Source organism: Melospiza melodia, chromosome 2, assembly GCF_035770615.1.
Source record: "Melospiza melodia melodia isolate bMelMel2 chromosome 2, bMelMel2.pri, whole genome shotgun sequence".
NCBI lineage: Eukaryota > Metazoa > Chordata > Aves > Passeriformes > Passerellidae > Melospiza > Melospiza melodia.
Window position 1 is genome coordinate 78,478,718 of NC_086195.1, and position 16,212 is coordinate 78,494,929.

At 42.0% G+C, this 16,212-nt stretch overlaps 1 protein-coding gene across 3 annotated transcripts in view; it reads left to right on the top strand.

Annotated features, from left to right (window-relative positions):
- Positions 1–4,967: 4,967 nt before the first annotated feature.
- ELMOD1 (ELMO domain containing 1) overlaps positions 4,968–16,212 on the top strand; it is a 43,307-nt gene continuing 32,062 nt past the window's right edge. Inside the window, exon 1 of one of the 3 annotated variants that reach the window (XM_063148958.1) lies at positions 4,968–5,115. The gene's annotated coding sequence lies outside the window, so the exon portion shown is untranslated. Of the gene's footprint in view, positions 5,116–5,168; positions 5,297–16,212 lie in introns of those variants that run through there. The other 2 variants (XM_063148955.1, XM_063148956.1) reach the window with 2 other exon arrangements.

A 16,212-nucleotide genomic window follows, 5' to 3' on the forward strand; every position in this document is an offset into this window, starting at 1 on the left:
ATGCCATGCAAGCTTTAAAGAAAAGATGATAATTCTCTGCTGAACAGGAATTGTTGCTTTCACTGCTGCTATAACTCTTTCTCTGCAGTTCAGGCAAAGTTTAGGTGAGATCATTTGCCAGTCTAGCACACTTTCTGGGGTGTCAGAAAAGTAATATGGAGTACTGAAAGAACCATACAAAATATTGATTTCCCTCTAAATCATTAAACCCATCAACACATGGTGGAGTTTAGCTTTGAAGGCAGAGTGGTTAGAAAGAGTCTCATAAAATATTTGTTTTCTCTGACATGGATACTGAAAATTGTCATCCCTTCAAAGTCTGCATGTACTTTACATTCTCTTCTGGTTCTTTTTGCCTGTTTTACATTAAACAAATAGGAAATATAATTTTTTTAAATGCTGTTTGAACTATATTATACTCTTCTGGCCATACAGTCAAAATCTTACAGTAACCTGGGAAAACTCAGTTCTGTCACAAACAATTAGGGTTTGGTAGGCATTCAGGAAGCAATGCGACCTTGCACAGGGATCCTCCCTGATATCTACACTAGGCAGGCAGTCTGCTCTCCTGCATATCCTGGAAAACATCGTTTCTCACAGTTATAACTTCAGGGCATAAATGTATCATAGAGGCAATCATGGAATAACAGGCTCTGATTCTGTCTACTTGAGCACTCAATACATTTTTAAGGATGCAGTGCTTGCAGTTTGGACACAATCTCTGAAGTAAATTTTTAAAGACACAGTACTGTTTACATAAGAGAACTAAATGTTGCATTTCCGCGCTAAGTGAGATCCTTGGTGCCCCCACTGCCTGCAGAGAATATTGCAATGTATTCCTTGGACTGGGACTCCATTCTTTCATCTCCTTTCAGGCATCATGTCAGGAGAACTCATTAGCTGTTGCTTGTGCAACATATTTACTTTCTTTATAAGAATAATAGCTGTTCAACCACAAGTTAAAATTTTCTAAACAAAAATATGGTCAGATGCTTGGGTCACCCCATTTGCTGCTCTTGTAATCAACTTTCATTACTTCTCTGGATCTATGTGCACACAACATATCTGGAAAACAGGAATTGTAAGCTTTTAAGCTGAATAAGCAAAAGAAGAAAAAAAAAGAAGATGGATCCAAACTTTGTGATTTTTCTTTTATAAACACCACTTGTCTGCGAGTCAGTTTGCTGATCTGTATGACATTTACATAAATATTTACCCAAATCACCAGGAGTTGTGAATCCTCATGAATCATTGTTGGTGAAACACTTCATAATCTTTGCATGAAGTGTAACACATACATTCAGAGTATGGATCTAATTAATGGCAGAGGAGGAATGAAAAGAATAGATAGAAAAAAAAACAAAACACATCACCTTTTTTTCCCCTTGTTAGAAATTGATTTAAAATTTTTCTCTTATAAAGGCAAATCTTTCTTTTCACACAGACATAATATGGTTGGTACACATATTGGTGATGATTAGGACACAGTTTCAGCACATTCAAGTTTGTTCAATTTTATTAAGAGAAAAAAGCAAGTATTGCTAGTCTATAGTATTTGGAACTCATGTCTATATCACTATATTTTATTCTTTCTATGTAGAAATATACACCAGAATGATTTAAATTACAATATTATAACATTAAATGCTCTTAATTTATATGTAGACAAAGTCTTTTCTGGCAAAATTCTGGCAAAATTCTTTCCCTCAAGAAATGGGTAAACTAAATGAGCATACTGGCTGCTTCACTTAGCTGTCATGTCTCTAAAGGCTCTATGAGTAAGCCTGACACACTTCATCTCTCATGTTACCATCATCTACAGGCTTCTGTTAGTGTCTCCCATGTTAAACTTTATGGCATCTTCAGTCAAAGAAATACAAGTGAAGCAAAGTCTGGGACTGGAAATGAATAAAACATCTAGAAGACTGGTTTAAAAAATTATCCTGAAGCTTGTGTGCACACAGCCCTAGTTGCTAAAATATCAGTGGATGAGAGCCATATAATTCACCATCACAGGACAGTCTGTATTTGATGCTTGTCCTAAACCAGGCACAAAGAATTACCAGCTGACAAGAATCCCCTCAAAAGGGGCAATTGAGGAAATTTGAGAACAGCCTAGGAAGCTTGTCATTTATGCAGAGTAGCCTATCTCATGCTGAGTTCTAACTAGAGGGATTGATGATCTGAACTACAGATTTTGGAAACTGAGGTAAGAAAGTTCCTTATGTAAATAGGGAGTTTTCCTATTCCTTTCTTGTTCTTTCTTCCTACATCTTTTGGGATTATTCCAGCAGTACTAGGTTTGTTAGGTAAAATACCTTCTTTCTCTTGTTGATTTTAAGTCAAAGAATACAAGTGTAGCTAAAGGATTTCTGCCACCTCTATATTGTCACAAAATGAAAAATGCTACATGTTAAAAAGGAAACAAAATAATACTATAAAACCATTGACTAAAATATAACTTCTTATGGTGCAGTTAATAATGCTTGGGTGGCACATTGTCTGAGAAAAGTGCTGCGTGGTATTAGTTGGGTTCTTCACAAGGACACAGCACATATCCTTGTTATCAACTTTTTCTTTATCAATAATTTCTGTAACAGCAAGAGTGTCTATCCAAAATAATAAGGGACTTGATCTTTTGATTTTTCACCAATATCTGAGCAAGGTATGTTGCTATCTGGTTTTTCTGCTGCTTCTGTCACCTTCTTTCCAATGCTAAATTAATCATGCAGGTGACCTTGCTGGTTTTATTAAGCACAGCAGGCTGTATGAGCTATTGCTGGAAAAGCGTGACATTGCTCAACTAGTGGGGTCCTACATCTATATTTTTCTAATGTGGTTTCACTGCCACTTCTAAGTACAGATTATATTTCTGCTGTCATTCACAGTTTCTTTCATCTGCCATCAGTTAAAATTAGTTATGCTGTTAAAAGGAAAGTACAGCATAACTGCTTATAAACAGAAGAACTTTTTATAATATGCTGGTTTGCCTCAACTTTCCATTAAACAACGATGCTGAACACAGAAGTCATAGCAACCTGAGCAGCTTCCATACCAACATATTGAGTGAATGGGTACATCAAACTGAAATCTGACAACGAGGATCTCAAAAAAATCCAGGCAAGTCTGAAATGGCAGACTACAGAATGCATGACTACAGTACAGCCATGTACCACGGCATGTTTCCAGAGAATGGGCAGGAGGCTGTCTGGAAACTCCAAACATGTTGATCCCCTAAATTTGCCACAACAGTAAGAGAAGTCAATCAGGCTTTCTATCTCACATTTTGAATTCCTTAATATTTGTGAACAAGAGCATGTCATCCTGTAGCAAGGATCTGGCTTTTTATGTTCATGATTCATCTTGCATAATGTGAATGAATTGTCTTACAACTCTCTCTCTAGATTTATTTTGGGAAGCATAACCAAACTCTGCTCCTGAAGCCCCTGAAAGGTCCCCCAATTTAGAGTTTATTCTGTTCAGACATCTACAGACCTGCACTGGATCCGCTGGCCTAGTGCAAGAGAAATTTCTGACGGGCACAGGATCTAAGAGCAAGGATCTGATGTGTTGGGGGTGGACATTGTTGTGATACAGTAACTAGAAACACTGCCCTAATGCAGGACACAGGAGAAAATAACTACTTTTCTAATTGCATTGATGCATGGAATTATGCTTGAAAGATTACTTCAGTGTGCAAAGCATGATGCAAGTAAGAGATGAGGTGGTAAAGCTGTAGTCTGATACCAACTGCTGAGTTGTTCCATTGAGTGTTGGACCTCATTTGCTGATGGACCACACCGTTGAGGTGGAGGCTGCTAGGACCTCCTCTGTCCCTGCCACTCCATCAGCCCTGCAGGACACAGCACCTGCCAGCCAGGTGCACCAGGCATGCTGATGGCAGCTGGAAGACAGACAACATAGTCTAGCCAGGAGGAGAATTAAATACCAGTCTGCTTTGCCTTAAGACATGAACAGTGTTTCCTAGTCATTAAATGTTTAACACAACAGCCCAAGTGTTTTCACCATACTTCTTGAATGTGACAGCTGATTATGGGATCAAAATAACTGAAAAGGGAGATTCAGAAGAAATTAAACCATGTCCCTGAAACAGGCATGCTGAAAGCTATTTTCAAATTAGGCATAGAGAACACTTAGAAAAATAGGTTAATTAGCGTTTTCAAAGGACTTCTGAAACATGAAACTGTTGGCTAATGTCGGGATGCCAATGTGGCCTGACAGGCTGCTTGCAGCTTCAAAGGAACATCTGGACAGATGCATGCAGCAGTAAGGGTGAATGAAACACAGAGTACTTGCCTACTGGCAGTAGATACTGCACTGGGCAACTTTAAATGATTCTGTGGATGCTGCAGACAACAGTTGTTATTCTCCTAGAGGGGAGAGCTATAAAAATAGGATGACATGCCTATGATCCCAATTAGCTGACTTGAAACTTTGAAGATCAAAAGCCTTCAGGATATACTGCTGGGAGAGAAAGGACACTGCTTGCCAGGTCGGTGGGATGGGATATGGAGGAAGGATAGTGGCTCGCTGAGTACTACCCCAGCTAGCCGGGACCTTAACACCGGGGAGATGCTCCCCGCTTTCCCATAGGACCTTAACCGCACCACTGTGGCTGGACTACCCCAGTTAGCCGGGACACCGGTGACATGCTCCCAGCTTTTCCGTAGGACTTTAACCGCGCCACCGTGGCTGGGCTCCCCTGAGCGCAGACAGGTATCGCCTTTCCTCGGCGGGCGCGGGGAGGACGAGGCGGGGGGAAGGTCCCGAAGTGCAGGGATGAGAGGTGCGCCCTGCGCTGGGGGCCGGGGACGGACGGCGGGCGGCGCGCAGGGAGCTCCGGTGGCTCCCGGCCCCTTCCCCTCCCTGCGGGGCGGGCTCGGGCCCCGCCGCAGCCTCCCCCCGCGCTCGCCGGTAGGCGGCACCGCCGCCCGCCTTCCTCCGCCTCCTCCTCCTCCTCACCTTCGCCGGGCGCCGCGCCGGGTGACCCAGATCGCGGCGGCGGCGGCGGCTCCGTGTCCCTCCCGGCTGGAAGGACGGCTCGGGACGGCGGCTGCGCTGCGCTGCGCCGCGGGCATGGAGCGGCGCGGAGCGGTGAGTGCGCGGCGGCGGCGGGCCCCGGCGGCGGCCCCGCGGGTCGCTTAGCGACGGGAGGCGGCTCCGGGCATCGCATCGCAGCTCCCTGCACCGCTTCCCTCCCCTGCTCACCGCCCGCCGGTGGGAGAGAAGTTTTGCCCCTCTGAACGCGGGACGCTTTATAGAAGGACCTTGCGGCGTAAGGAAATTTGGGGGCGCTGAGTGGCTTGCACATTTAGGGTATTCGTAGTTGATTTTTAAAATTTAATTTTAATTTTTTTTTTCTAGCGGCCCCATCCTTTATAAGTGCACGGAGGAGGCCGGCACTGGGCGGCCGCCAGGCGCACGGCTCTGCGGCTCCGCAGTGGGCTGCGCGCCCTGCCCTGCCCCGCAGCCCGCCCTGCCCTGCGCCGCCGGCCTGGCTTGCCCCTCCGCACCTGGCCCGGGCTCTGTGCGCCTCAGCTACACCAACGTGTGCACATGACAATGATGACTTCTTTTTTCCATGGCACTCTCTTCTTCCCCGCCTCCCCTTCATCCCCCCACATGGTCATTGTGTATTGAAGTTACACTTGCTCCGAGTTTATTCCAGGATTGATGGCTTTGATGTTTCCCTTTGTCCTCACCGTTTCTGCTTTTCTTATAATTTCCTTTAAAATGGCTAAAAGAGAATAGGGAAAGTGTATGTCAGAATGGGGGCGGTGGGGGAGAGGGAAGAACAACACCTTTGTCCCAATTCAGTCAACTCAACAGTCAGATCACAACAAGCTGGTTTTTTTGTGACAAAGGCATTTGAAACAAAGAAGCCATTTTAGAAACTGAAAGAAATTTATTTTGTGGCTTGCATGCTTTAGTCAATCCAGGTTTTCATTCTTTTCTCTTATGTTCCCCCCTGCCCCCCTCCTCCACTCCTCGTTATTCTAATTTATCCTAAAATGAAATAGAATAGAAAAAATAGCATCTCTAAAATCCTGCATCATTCCTGTGCTCTTCAATAGGCTTGCTGATTGCCTTCTGTTCCAAACGTTTCATTGCACATTTTTAAAGAATGTTATTTTGTACTCGTAAATCGATGAATAGTTGAATCAGTTGAGTGTGATAAGAACACCTCATCTCCCCGGGAACAGAACAGCAAAAGCCTCATTATGTGTAGTAATTTGGTAGGTGTTGCATACTTATATCTATTTAGCAAAGTGCAAGTTCAGATGAGACTTACTGATTCTTAGGAGAGCCTGCTTTTCTCTGACTGTCTTTAAAAATGTGGGCCACCATGTTGCCAAGCTGAACAGGTGGAGTTACATCTAGAAATATCCTTTAACTTGTTCAGTTCTTATAATCTGCATATTATTTTAAGAAATATTTCAACTGAAACTAATGCAAAACTACATCGCTGTAGCAAATGACTTACCATCAAGGCTAATAGAAGCTTGGAGACAGGAAGCCTATGATTTTCAAGGGTGAAATCATATGACAGCATCAGATGCTGTATGTATCACTCTAAACAGAAAATGGGCAGAAGATGATTCCAGGAAAGCAGCGAACAATGGGAAAACCGTGCAATGGAATGCATTCGTTAACTTTCCTGCTGGCTCACTGACACACAGTGAAACATGTCCTGCTAGTGTAAAAACCTGCTATGGCTGAGCACACAACCACAGTGTCTGTGAATCCCCAGCCTGCTCAAGTTTTGAGACAGGGCTTTATTAACCATGGGACAGCATCACATTAGCTTCACTGACATGTGTGAACCCAAGAATTTCCTGTGATCAAACATCTTCCTGTCACTCTTGACAGGGAATTGCAGCCCCCTGAGCTAAGCTATACTTAAGTGGTAAACTTTTGGGCTGTGTTGCATTAAGTGATTATTTTGTTATCTATCATCTTCCCTGCACAAACAGACTTGCTGCTGGCTGCAGGGAAAATGCTGTTGCACAAATGCTGGCATATGTAGGGCTCCAGACTGCTGCTAGTATTTAAATAATCTTGTAGTTTAAAGTTAAGCTGTGATCAGCCATAAACCAATTTAAACAAAAATTATGTTCAGTTGTACAGTCAGGGCATTATAACTATACAGAGCCAGGCAAGCTTTATTTTTCCCAAGGGGTCACTTGAAGTGTTAGCAGAAAATTGCAAGAAGAACAAGCTTGAGTTGCGTGGAGATCAAATCTTGTTGGATTTAATGCTCTCTGGCTCATAAGACTACATTTAATTTTTTTTATGAACATCTGCTCAGCTTTCTTGATTGGAAAGCTTCTTTCATTTGACATTCCTTTTAAATAATCCTTTGCTTGGTAATGCAGGGCAAAGGACTGCATGAAATACATTACTGTTTGAATGCAAGCTTTGGGAAGGAGGCCTGAAAAGTAAACTCTAGAGGAGAGCTTACTGTAATACTGAGAAGGAAACCAGGTGGTGAGATTCCAAACACACAAGAAAGATAAAGTAAGGAAAAATAATATGAAAGATGAGGCTGATGTAAAGAGATGTGGAGAATGCTTGTGGTCATGCAGGACTGTGGCTGTGGTTCAGGCTTAGCATCCTCAGCATCCATCTAACATGATTCAGGCTCAGCCACCTAGCTGAGCTCAAGTGCTGAGCTGTGCTGTACTGCAGGATTTGCCAAGCCTGAGCTGGAGGTGGAAATTTTGCTTGCTCCTGCCAGGCAGTGGAAAGGGAAGTATGACAGCAGAAACTGTGGGAGCAGCTTCCCGAGTCACTACTTAGTGGTACGTGGGACTGCACGAGCACTCCTTTCCAAAGCAAGCATTTTGGTGACAAACTGACCTGTCTGACTTTGCCTTGAGACATGGATATGTTTACTAGTGATTTGGCTTGCATCTGGCTTGAGTATCTGACACATCCTCCAAAGACCTTTTCTGGTTGCCTTGCAGTGGTTCAGGTCTCAAAGCAGTCTGGCTGCAAGAGATCTGAACTCTCCCGTTGAAACTGAACCAGGACTTCTGCTTTGGGAGTGTTCCCATTCAGTTACTGAGCCTTTCATGGAAGATATTGGTTTCTTTCAAGTACCTCCTAGCTGCAGTCTAGTGAGCAGTTCTCATCCACTTTAGCATAAAACCAACGAAGAGCCCCACACCAACTTCATCAGCTTCAAGTGTTTCTGGCAGTTTGTTTTGGAGTGCAGTATCCTGCTCCTCTGCAAAATGTGAGCAAACACTTCTCAGCTTTTTGTTACAGCTGAGAGGCCCTTCAAGAAGATAGTTTCTAGCCCTCCCAGTAAAGTACCTGAGAGAAAATTGGCATAGTGTTTTTACCTCATCCTAATCTGTCTACAGGTCTGCAAGCTGAGCACTCCAGGCTAGTTCAGATAGATACAGCCACAGACCTCAATAGGAGCCTGGGGAACAGGAGAAATATAGGAGCTACAAAGATTGGAATTGAAAACAATTGACAATATAAGCAGGTGAAATTGAATTTGTTAGAGCAAAGTTAGGAGGTGAAGTAGTGGTCCTCAGGATTGTGTCTATAGGAAAATGTGTACCTGTGAGTTCTTCCCTCTCTGGTAAGAAATTACTTCACAGGCATTTTTAGTCTAAGTATAGATGTCTACACTAATGTTTCTCAAGCAAATCTCCTGGCTTTTGTTCTTCACCTTTCTTTGTGGACTAGTCTTGGAGCACCTGAGAATAAATAGGTGAAAATGTTTTGGAGCACACCAACTGCAAGCTGATATTCAGCCCCAGGGATCTGGTTGGAGCTACTCCAGCATCTGTATAGGATGTTTTGTTTAAAAACAAACTGCCTTCCCCCATCCTGTGCAGTTTCAATTTCAAGTGCTTGGCAGCAGCATTTCTCTTGGTCTGTGCTCTGCACTGATGTAGCTGTAGCTCCTGTAGTAGCTATGTATTTTGCTTTTCCAGGGAAGGATACTTAGGTAAATTAAGGGACAAGACCAAACCCAAAAGAATTAGTTATACAAAGTCCTGTCTCCACAGCTCTCTGTATCAATCTTTGTAACTAGGCCATGGTCAGCCAATGTTTCCTGATGGTGCATCAGAAAGAAGGGCAGTTTCTGCAAAGAAGGTTTGTTTGGGACTGTGTACAGCTGGCTATCAGTTTCCCAGACATAGGAGTTATTCCTTAATGTATATACACCATCTGCCATTTAAGCCCCTATTGTATGCCTGTGGCCATGCCTGTGTCTGCCAAAAGTGAATCAGTAAGTTTCCTAGGACCCCAAAACTGATACCATTATACTTGCCCAACTGAGCAAGGGCTTCTGTAGCTAGTTACAGATTGTTCTAGTGATGAAATGAAGTTTTCTAATTATGTTTATTTCTTCTTTATTTTTTATTAGTCTTATTCATATATTTGAAAAATAGAATTAAATCTCTACCTTTCATTATCTTCCAGGATGACTTAGATGTTGAGACTTGTCCATGGCACATCAACAATTTGTTACTACGCTGATAATACTTGCACAGTCATGTGGGTGTGTAGGTGATAAAAATTGGGCCCCTTAGTACAAAGCTGTCCTGTGGTCATGGAAACTACAGTCCTCTTCTGATAGGCAGTTATAAGAGCAAGCCTCTCATTCCTTCTCTCACTCTGCTCTCACAAAGCCATATACATATCAACATTGGCTTGGATGTGTGCCATCAAGCAGGTTGTTCTTCTGAAACACTAAAATCAATGTGGGGTTTGTTAATTTTGGGCTTGGTAGGCCCTCACACTGTCAGTGTTAAAGCAACCTGAGGAGAACAGATGGGTTGAAGGAGGAAAAAAGGAGTTCTTGCTGAACTGAGTGAGGAAGGGAAAGAAATGGTGGTGCTCCCAGAAGATGACATGGAAAACAGGACATACCATAAGCACAAATTAGGAAAGGGCCACACAACCTACTCCCCAGTTTTTCAAGTAGGACTACAACTATATCTCCAATGGCCTGAGATAGTCATGTTCTTCTTTGAGCCTCGTTTGTCCTGACCAACCTGTGCTATATTGTTCAGGTTACTGTCTCAAGGATAAGATCAGTTCATGCTACTGAATTATTATGGGTCTATCTGCTGCAAGGGTTCTGGAATTGTTTAATGTAATTTCTTTTAGAAGTTTTCCTATCACTTTACACTTACTAGGTTAAGAGTGAGACTATAAGAAATAAAAGTATGCCCACTTTTTCTAAGAAAAAAGAGACACTGAAGGAGGAAAATTTTCAGTGTTAAGTGTGTTTCAGTGTTAAGTTAAATTTTCAGTGTGTTAAGAATAAATGCTTTATGGCAATCCTGTCAATCATCCTGTCCTAGTCTGTTGGCTCCACTTTGTTCCTCTTCCTCCTCAGTAATATTGCAGGAAGAGTTTTCAATGGTTTTCATGTTTCTTCTTTCTCTTTTCTTCCCCACATGCTCTTCTCTTGTCTTTCCAGTTTTCTACTATCAAATCTTTGCCAGTATCCTTTGCTGTCTGAGAGTGGGCACCCAAAATAAAGTAAAGGTCTGGTTGAACTAAGCAGGAAGCAGCAGACTGAAGAGCACCGCAGCACCTTGCACTTCCTTGGTCACTCACTTTGCTTTCCTTCTTGGCTGAGCAAATACATTTTGTACAATTACTACATAAGAATGGTTCCTATGCCATGCTTGTTTCATACATCTTGCTTAACAGCTGGTGTAAGTTCATTGACCTTCAAACCATTCTTTCCATCTTGACCTTTTGCAGGTCTTGCTCGCCTTTTGTTGTTACTTTGTCTTGTCAGTGTGGTGTTTGTGTTGATTTATCCCTCATTTTTATGAATGTCTCTGTCTCCAAACTCCATCACAGCTTTGTTTCTCCTCTGCTTGTAGAAGTAGTGTTTGACTTTGATGCTGCTTGGAGGTATCTTAAGCTACAGAAAGGTGAAGGAAGGGAGTCTTAGTGCAGTCATTTTTACAGTTGTTCACAGCTCTTGTTAATAGAAATAAAAACTTGATAAGATACTTGTGACTCTTTAAAGTTGAGCTGAATATACTGATATGCTGGAACATAGGCCTGTCTGGACAACAGATTGGATAGATATCCTGGAGCAATATATATGTATATATGGTTTGGGTTTTGGGGTTTTTTGTTTGCTTTGGTTTGTTTTTTTTCTTTTTCTTTTTTTTTTTTCTCTCGTGCTGCCATTCAAAAATTTTCCCTAAAGGAGGGCTTAAACCTGGTTCAACCAGAGCATGGAGTTTGCAATACAAATTAGAGAAACTTTAGAAAAAGTTTCTAGTTTCTATCATAAAAGAGATGATTTCTTCCACTTCTGCTCACTTCAGACATTGGTAAAACCAGAGCAATCTACCCTGCACATGTCCTTCTGAGCAGCAAATGCATAACCAGAGCTTCCAACAAGGTCGTGTACTTGGAGTTGTCCTGATTTCCTACCTCCTGGGATGTAGAACATCTCACTGAGCAGCAACCAGGAGATTAAATTGTAGGCCATGAAGTTTGCAAAATAACTGCAGTGGGATTTTAAATCCTCTTTTTTTTTCCTCTTTTATTGTGGTCTCACTGCAGGCAGCAAGCAGCTGGTGCATAACATTATTATAGAATGCTTATGGTTTCACAGGTGTTGTGCTTCGTGACATCATCTAACTGGCTGCATGGGAAGTCATCATTCTTGAATCCTGTTTTAGTAAAATGGCAGAAGGAAATGCAGAAACTCTTATGGATCCTACTTGTTCTACTCTTGCATATCTGTCTCTCAGAGCTCTGTGGAAAAGTTGCCACTTCTATGCCAAAGTAATCTGGTGAAATGATGGGAAAATGGCACCACATTGGTGCCAAAATGGAACAATTTTCTGTTAGATCAGTATGAATTGTGTCTGATCTTCACCAGATTCCTGGATAAATAAATTGATTTCTGCTCCTCTAGCTCAAAAGCTTAGTTTGGCTTTTGTCCTGACACCTCTGGTATCCTTGTCTTAACATTTTTTGGCGGGAAGGGTCAGTTAACAAACTAAATCTCAGTCCTTAGTTTTACGTGCTTTCAGGCTGATACTTGGGGTGAGGTTGTATTAATCTGGTGGCTGAGTTAACTCTGCTTGATCCAAGAAAATATAACAGATGTTGGAAAGGTGAAGGAATGGATAGAGCAAGAATCTTGGGTGTGAATCTATTGACATTGCAGGTCTGTATGTAGCCTGTTGATAGGATGATGTTTCTTCCCCACAAACTACTGTTTGTTAAGAGTTAATTTGGCTCTAAAGCAAGTCTAGACTTCGGGTAATTTTGGTGGCAAGGGAATACTTCATCTTTGCACTTTAACTTGTATTCTCCACTCATCTCTGGGCAATGGAGTGGAAGCTGGGAAGGGAGGGAGAGCAAAAGCACATCAGTCATTCACTTTTTTAAATAGTAATTTTGGGGTTTTTTCCTGTTACTTCTGCAGTAATTAGTCTGGGAGGTAGCCAGGCAGCCTCTTTGGATTTTATGTATCTAGCCTTGTAGGAATTATTCTAAACTGAAGGATTTTTGTTACAAAGTGTGATGTTTTATTTAGAACACACTTCCTTGCAATACAAGCTGTCGTACAGCGTGTCTGGCAACAGAGCAAGTTGGCCAGAAACATTCCGCTGCAAACCATGGAGACACATGTGAGCCACCCAGGTGATGCTGCTGTTCTCCTGGGTGAACTCCTTAGTGATCCAGTGAAAGTTCATGAGAAGTGACTAAAAATGACACCTTTTTATAATGCATGAAGAAGGGGGGTGGAGGAAGTTGCTATGCTTTAAAGACTGTTTTCAAGCATGAGAACTCCATTTTTAGCTGATATTTCATTTACTCAGTGCCCTTCTGGATAAAATACACTTTCCTCCACATGTAAAGAGCTTGTTAAGGATGGACACACTGTAGACAGAGCAAAGACAAGACAATACTTTAATTCCTGTTGAATTAGGCATCTGATTACATTTCTAGAAGTTTATAGTATTCTGGGTTGTGGAGAGCTTGCTCTTTTTTTTACCTTTGTGTTTATTAATGGAAATAGAATTATTAGTATCCAGCAAAGTCTTCACCAGTGACCTAAAGTGACTTCATATAGTTTTGTTCTTTCTTTCCATCTTTCAACATTGTAGTAGAGCAGAGCTAATAGAAATTGGAAAAAGCAGATTATTGTCACAGTTCTGCATGCAAAGTGCATCTGTATGCATGAACATTTCCTTTGCTGGATTTCTGGGATTTAGTTTGCTTTGAACAGTCAGGTAGAGAACCCCAGCCTTTTTCTTTTAAAGGGCAGAGATGTACAGTGAAAGGTGGAGATGCTTCTACAGTGCTGAGTTCTGGTTTGACGTTAACCTTCATCAAACTGTGGGTTGTCACTGAGCCAAAATCTGCAGGTAGGCTGAATTGAGTGGTGTTAGAGGTAACTTGCCATGTGAGATTTGACAAGTAAGTTCTCTTGAACCCAAATACAATCCTACATTACTCTCTCTTATGAGAACTTTAAGACCCTCTTGATCCTTCCTTATATTTGTAATGCTTTGAAGAGGCAGTAATGGACTGAAATGCTAAGTTAGAACTACAAAATTAGAGGTTTTCAAAGCACTCTGCTGTAGCTTGAGAGAAGCTGGGGGTTTTGTGCCCTCTGACTCCCCAACTCTGTTGATTTTAACCTTTTATTTAAGCCTCTTTTTCTTTTTATTGCTTAATTGTGTGGTATGTGCTTATGCTCACAGGACAAAAATTCACTTAAATTTAACTTCATATGTAGCCTTGCCCTCGCTCTCCTAGTGAAATACAGAAATGTAAAATGTCAGTGTATGATGGAGATTAGAAGTGGAAAAAAATTTATTACCTGTGACAGTGTGACTGAAGTCAAGTCTTGCTTATTAGGGTAATCAGTCAAGTGTGACATTTTGTTCCAAGATTTTCCTCTAAAGAATGCTTGACAGGCTGTTGAATACAGCCTGATCTTGCGCACATGGAAATGAAAATACCCTTCTGTACTGAGATGGGGAACTAAGCTCACACAAAACAGGCATCCACTTTTGATCTCTAAGGTGAGTCCTGCCAGTGGCTGCATTCCTTGGAGACAGTCAAAGCCACTTCTGAGCCAACATAAAACTTCTGAACTGCATGGAACAGGTGACCTGTTCTTGAGAGCTTTTCTAGCAATGGAGTCGTTTCCCAGGATGTCCCCTGAGTTGGAGAGGTCTGAGCAGTGTTGTTGCCATAACATTCAAAGACCTGTAAATGATTATGCTGTAATTGACATGAAGATCCTCTGTTTTTACTCATTTGTTTAACACACTTGAAGTGATTTCTATGCCACCTTTGGGCATGAATGCAAGATGGAAGATGCAAGTAGGTATGTGTCTATTCCATAGGATAGCTGGATAAACAATACTTGCTTAGAATTAGAATGGCTTACTAAACTGGGGTCCTGGAGTTGTTGGGGTTTTATTTGTATTTGGGGTTTTATTTGTGTTTGGGCTTTTTGAGTGTTGTGTGTTTGTCATTGTCATGACTCTTGTAGATTCTCATTCTTGAATTGTAGGACCATAATATGACTTGTTTATGGTCAAATTTCATGGTGGAGGCTTTTCGTGGGTGTGGTGGGGAGAGATGAGAGAGGGAATGATTTTGTTCCATCCTAAAGGTAAGCTTGTTTCTTGGGAAGCATTGCAAATTATACTGAGAAGTGGGTAGCTTTTAAACTGATGAAATAGCAGGCACTTGGGCACCCTGTCAGTGGAATCTCTATAGCAATACAGTACTAAGAGTATGTGGGTATAACATGGGATATTTGAGATAGCCCTGTGAGAGTGACTGTGAGGGGAGCAGAGAATCAAAGGCTGGAAGGGACCTCAGACTATCTCCTGCCCATAACAGGGTCAGTTTTGAGGTCAGGCTTTTCAGGGCTTCATTTGGTTGGGGCTTGAAACCTCAAAGTGTCTCTGAGCAGCCTGGGCCACTGCCTGACTGTCCTCTCAGGAAAAAAATTGGCATCATATCTAGGCTGAACCTCTCCTATTTAAGTTTTTGCCTGTTGCTTTTCCCCTTCCCATCCTGCACTGCTGTAGACTCCATCTCTTGACTTTTCAATGACATCCCCACAGGCACTGGAGGTGCTGTTGTCTGCCTCCAAAGCTGTCCCTGCCTGCAGCTGAACAAGCCCATCTCCCCCAGCCTCACCCCCATCATGCCAGTGGCCTCTGCTTAGCTCTCCTAAATTTGTTGGTGTCTTTTGTGTATTGCTGGGGCCCCAAACTAGGCAGTGTCTAAATATGGCCCAGAGTGCCGAGCAGAGGAAGATAATCTCTTCCCTCAATCTGCTTACTGGCTCTGCTTGTGTTTGTGCAGCCCAGAGTGCTCTAGTCTGTCTTTGCATCCTGCTGGCTTCCAGCCAGCTTGCTATCCTCCAGGACCTCAAGGGATGTTTCATAATGTGTATCAGCTATTCTTCCCCTTTCCAATTCTAGTTATCTTACGTTGGTGTTCAAGATACAGAGGCACTAACATTCCCATCCACAAAAGAAAAATGAATGTACAGTAGCAAAACACTTTTTGTAACATAAGGCTCAAGCCTATTGTCCCTGAGAAATAAATAAATGTAGGCTATCAAGGTGAATGAGGAGTAGATGCCAACCCAAGATACCACTGGAAAGAAAAGTGGAAAAGTGGCAAACTGAAATCAACATTACGGTGGTGGCATTCAGAAGAACATACTTTAACACATACTTCAAACTGCAACAACTAAAAGTAAATTACTTGGTTTGGTTTTTGTTTTTTTTTTTTGTAATCTAATGATCCACATTAACAAATTATCATATCCAGCCTGCTCACATTAACATTTATGATGTTTTTTTCTTCAGCACACCTATTCTTTCTTTATAATTGGAATATACATTTTAAAGTGTTTGCAATATGCCAAGTTGCAAATACCCATTAGCTTGCAAAACAGAGATTATGAAAGAAGCTACTTAGGGTTTATATTTTACTCTGAAAGTATGGTGATTTATATTAAATAACACAAGTTTTCCTGGCAGCTGTATCTGCAGCTTTATTGAAGACAAACAAAGCAAACCCCCAGCTTTAGATAAAGAGGTGACGTTAAAGGCTTACTCTTGATTTCTTTAAGCCTCCAGCAACTGTTACCCTTTCAGATTGATGCATGTTTTGCTATACAACTGAAAAGATCAT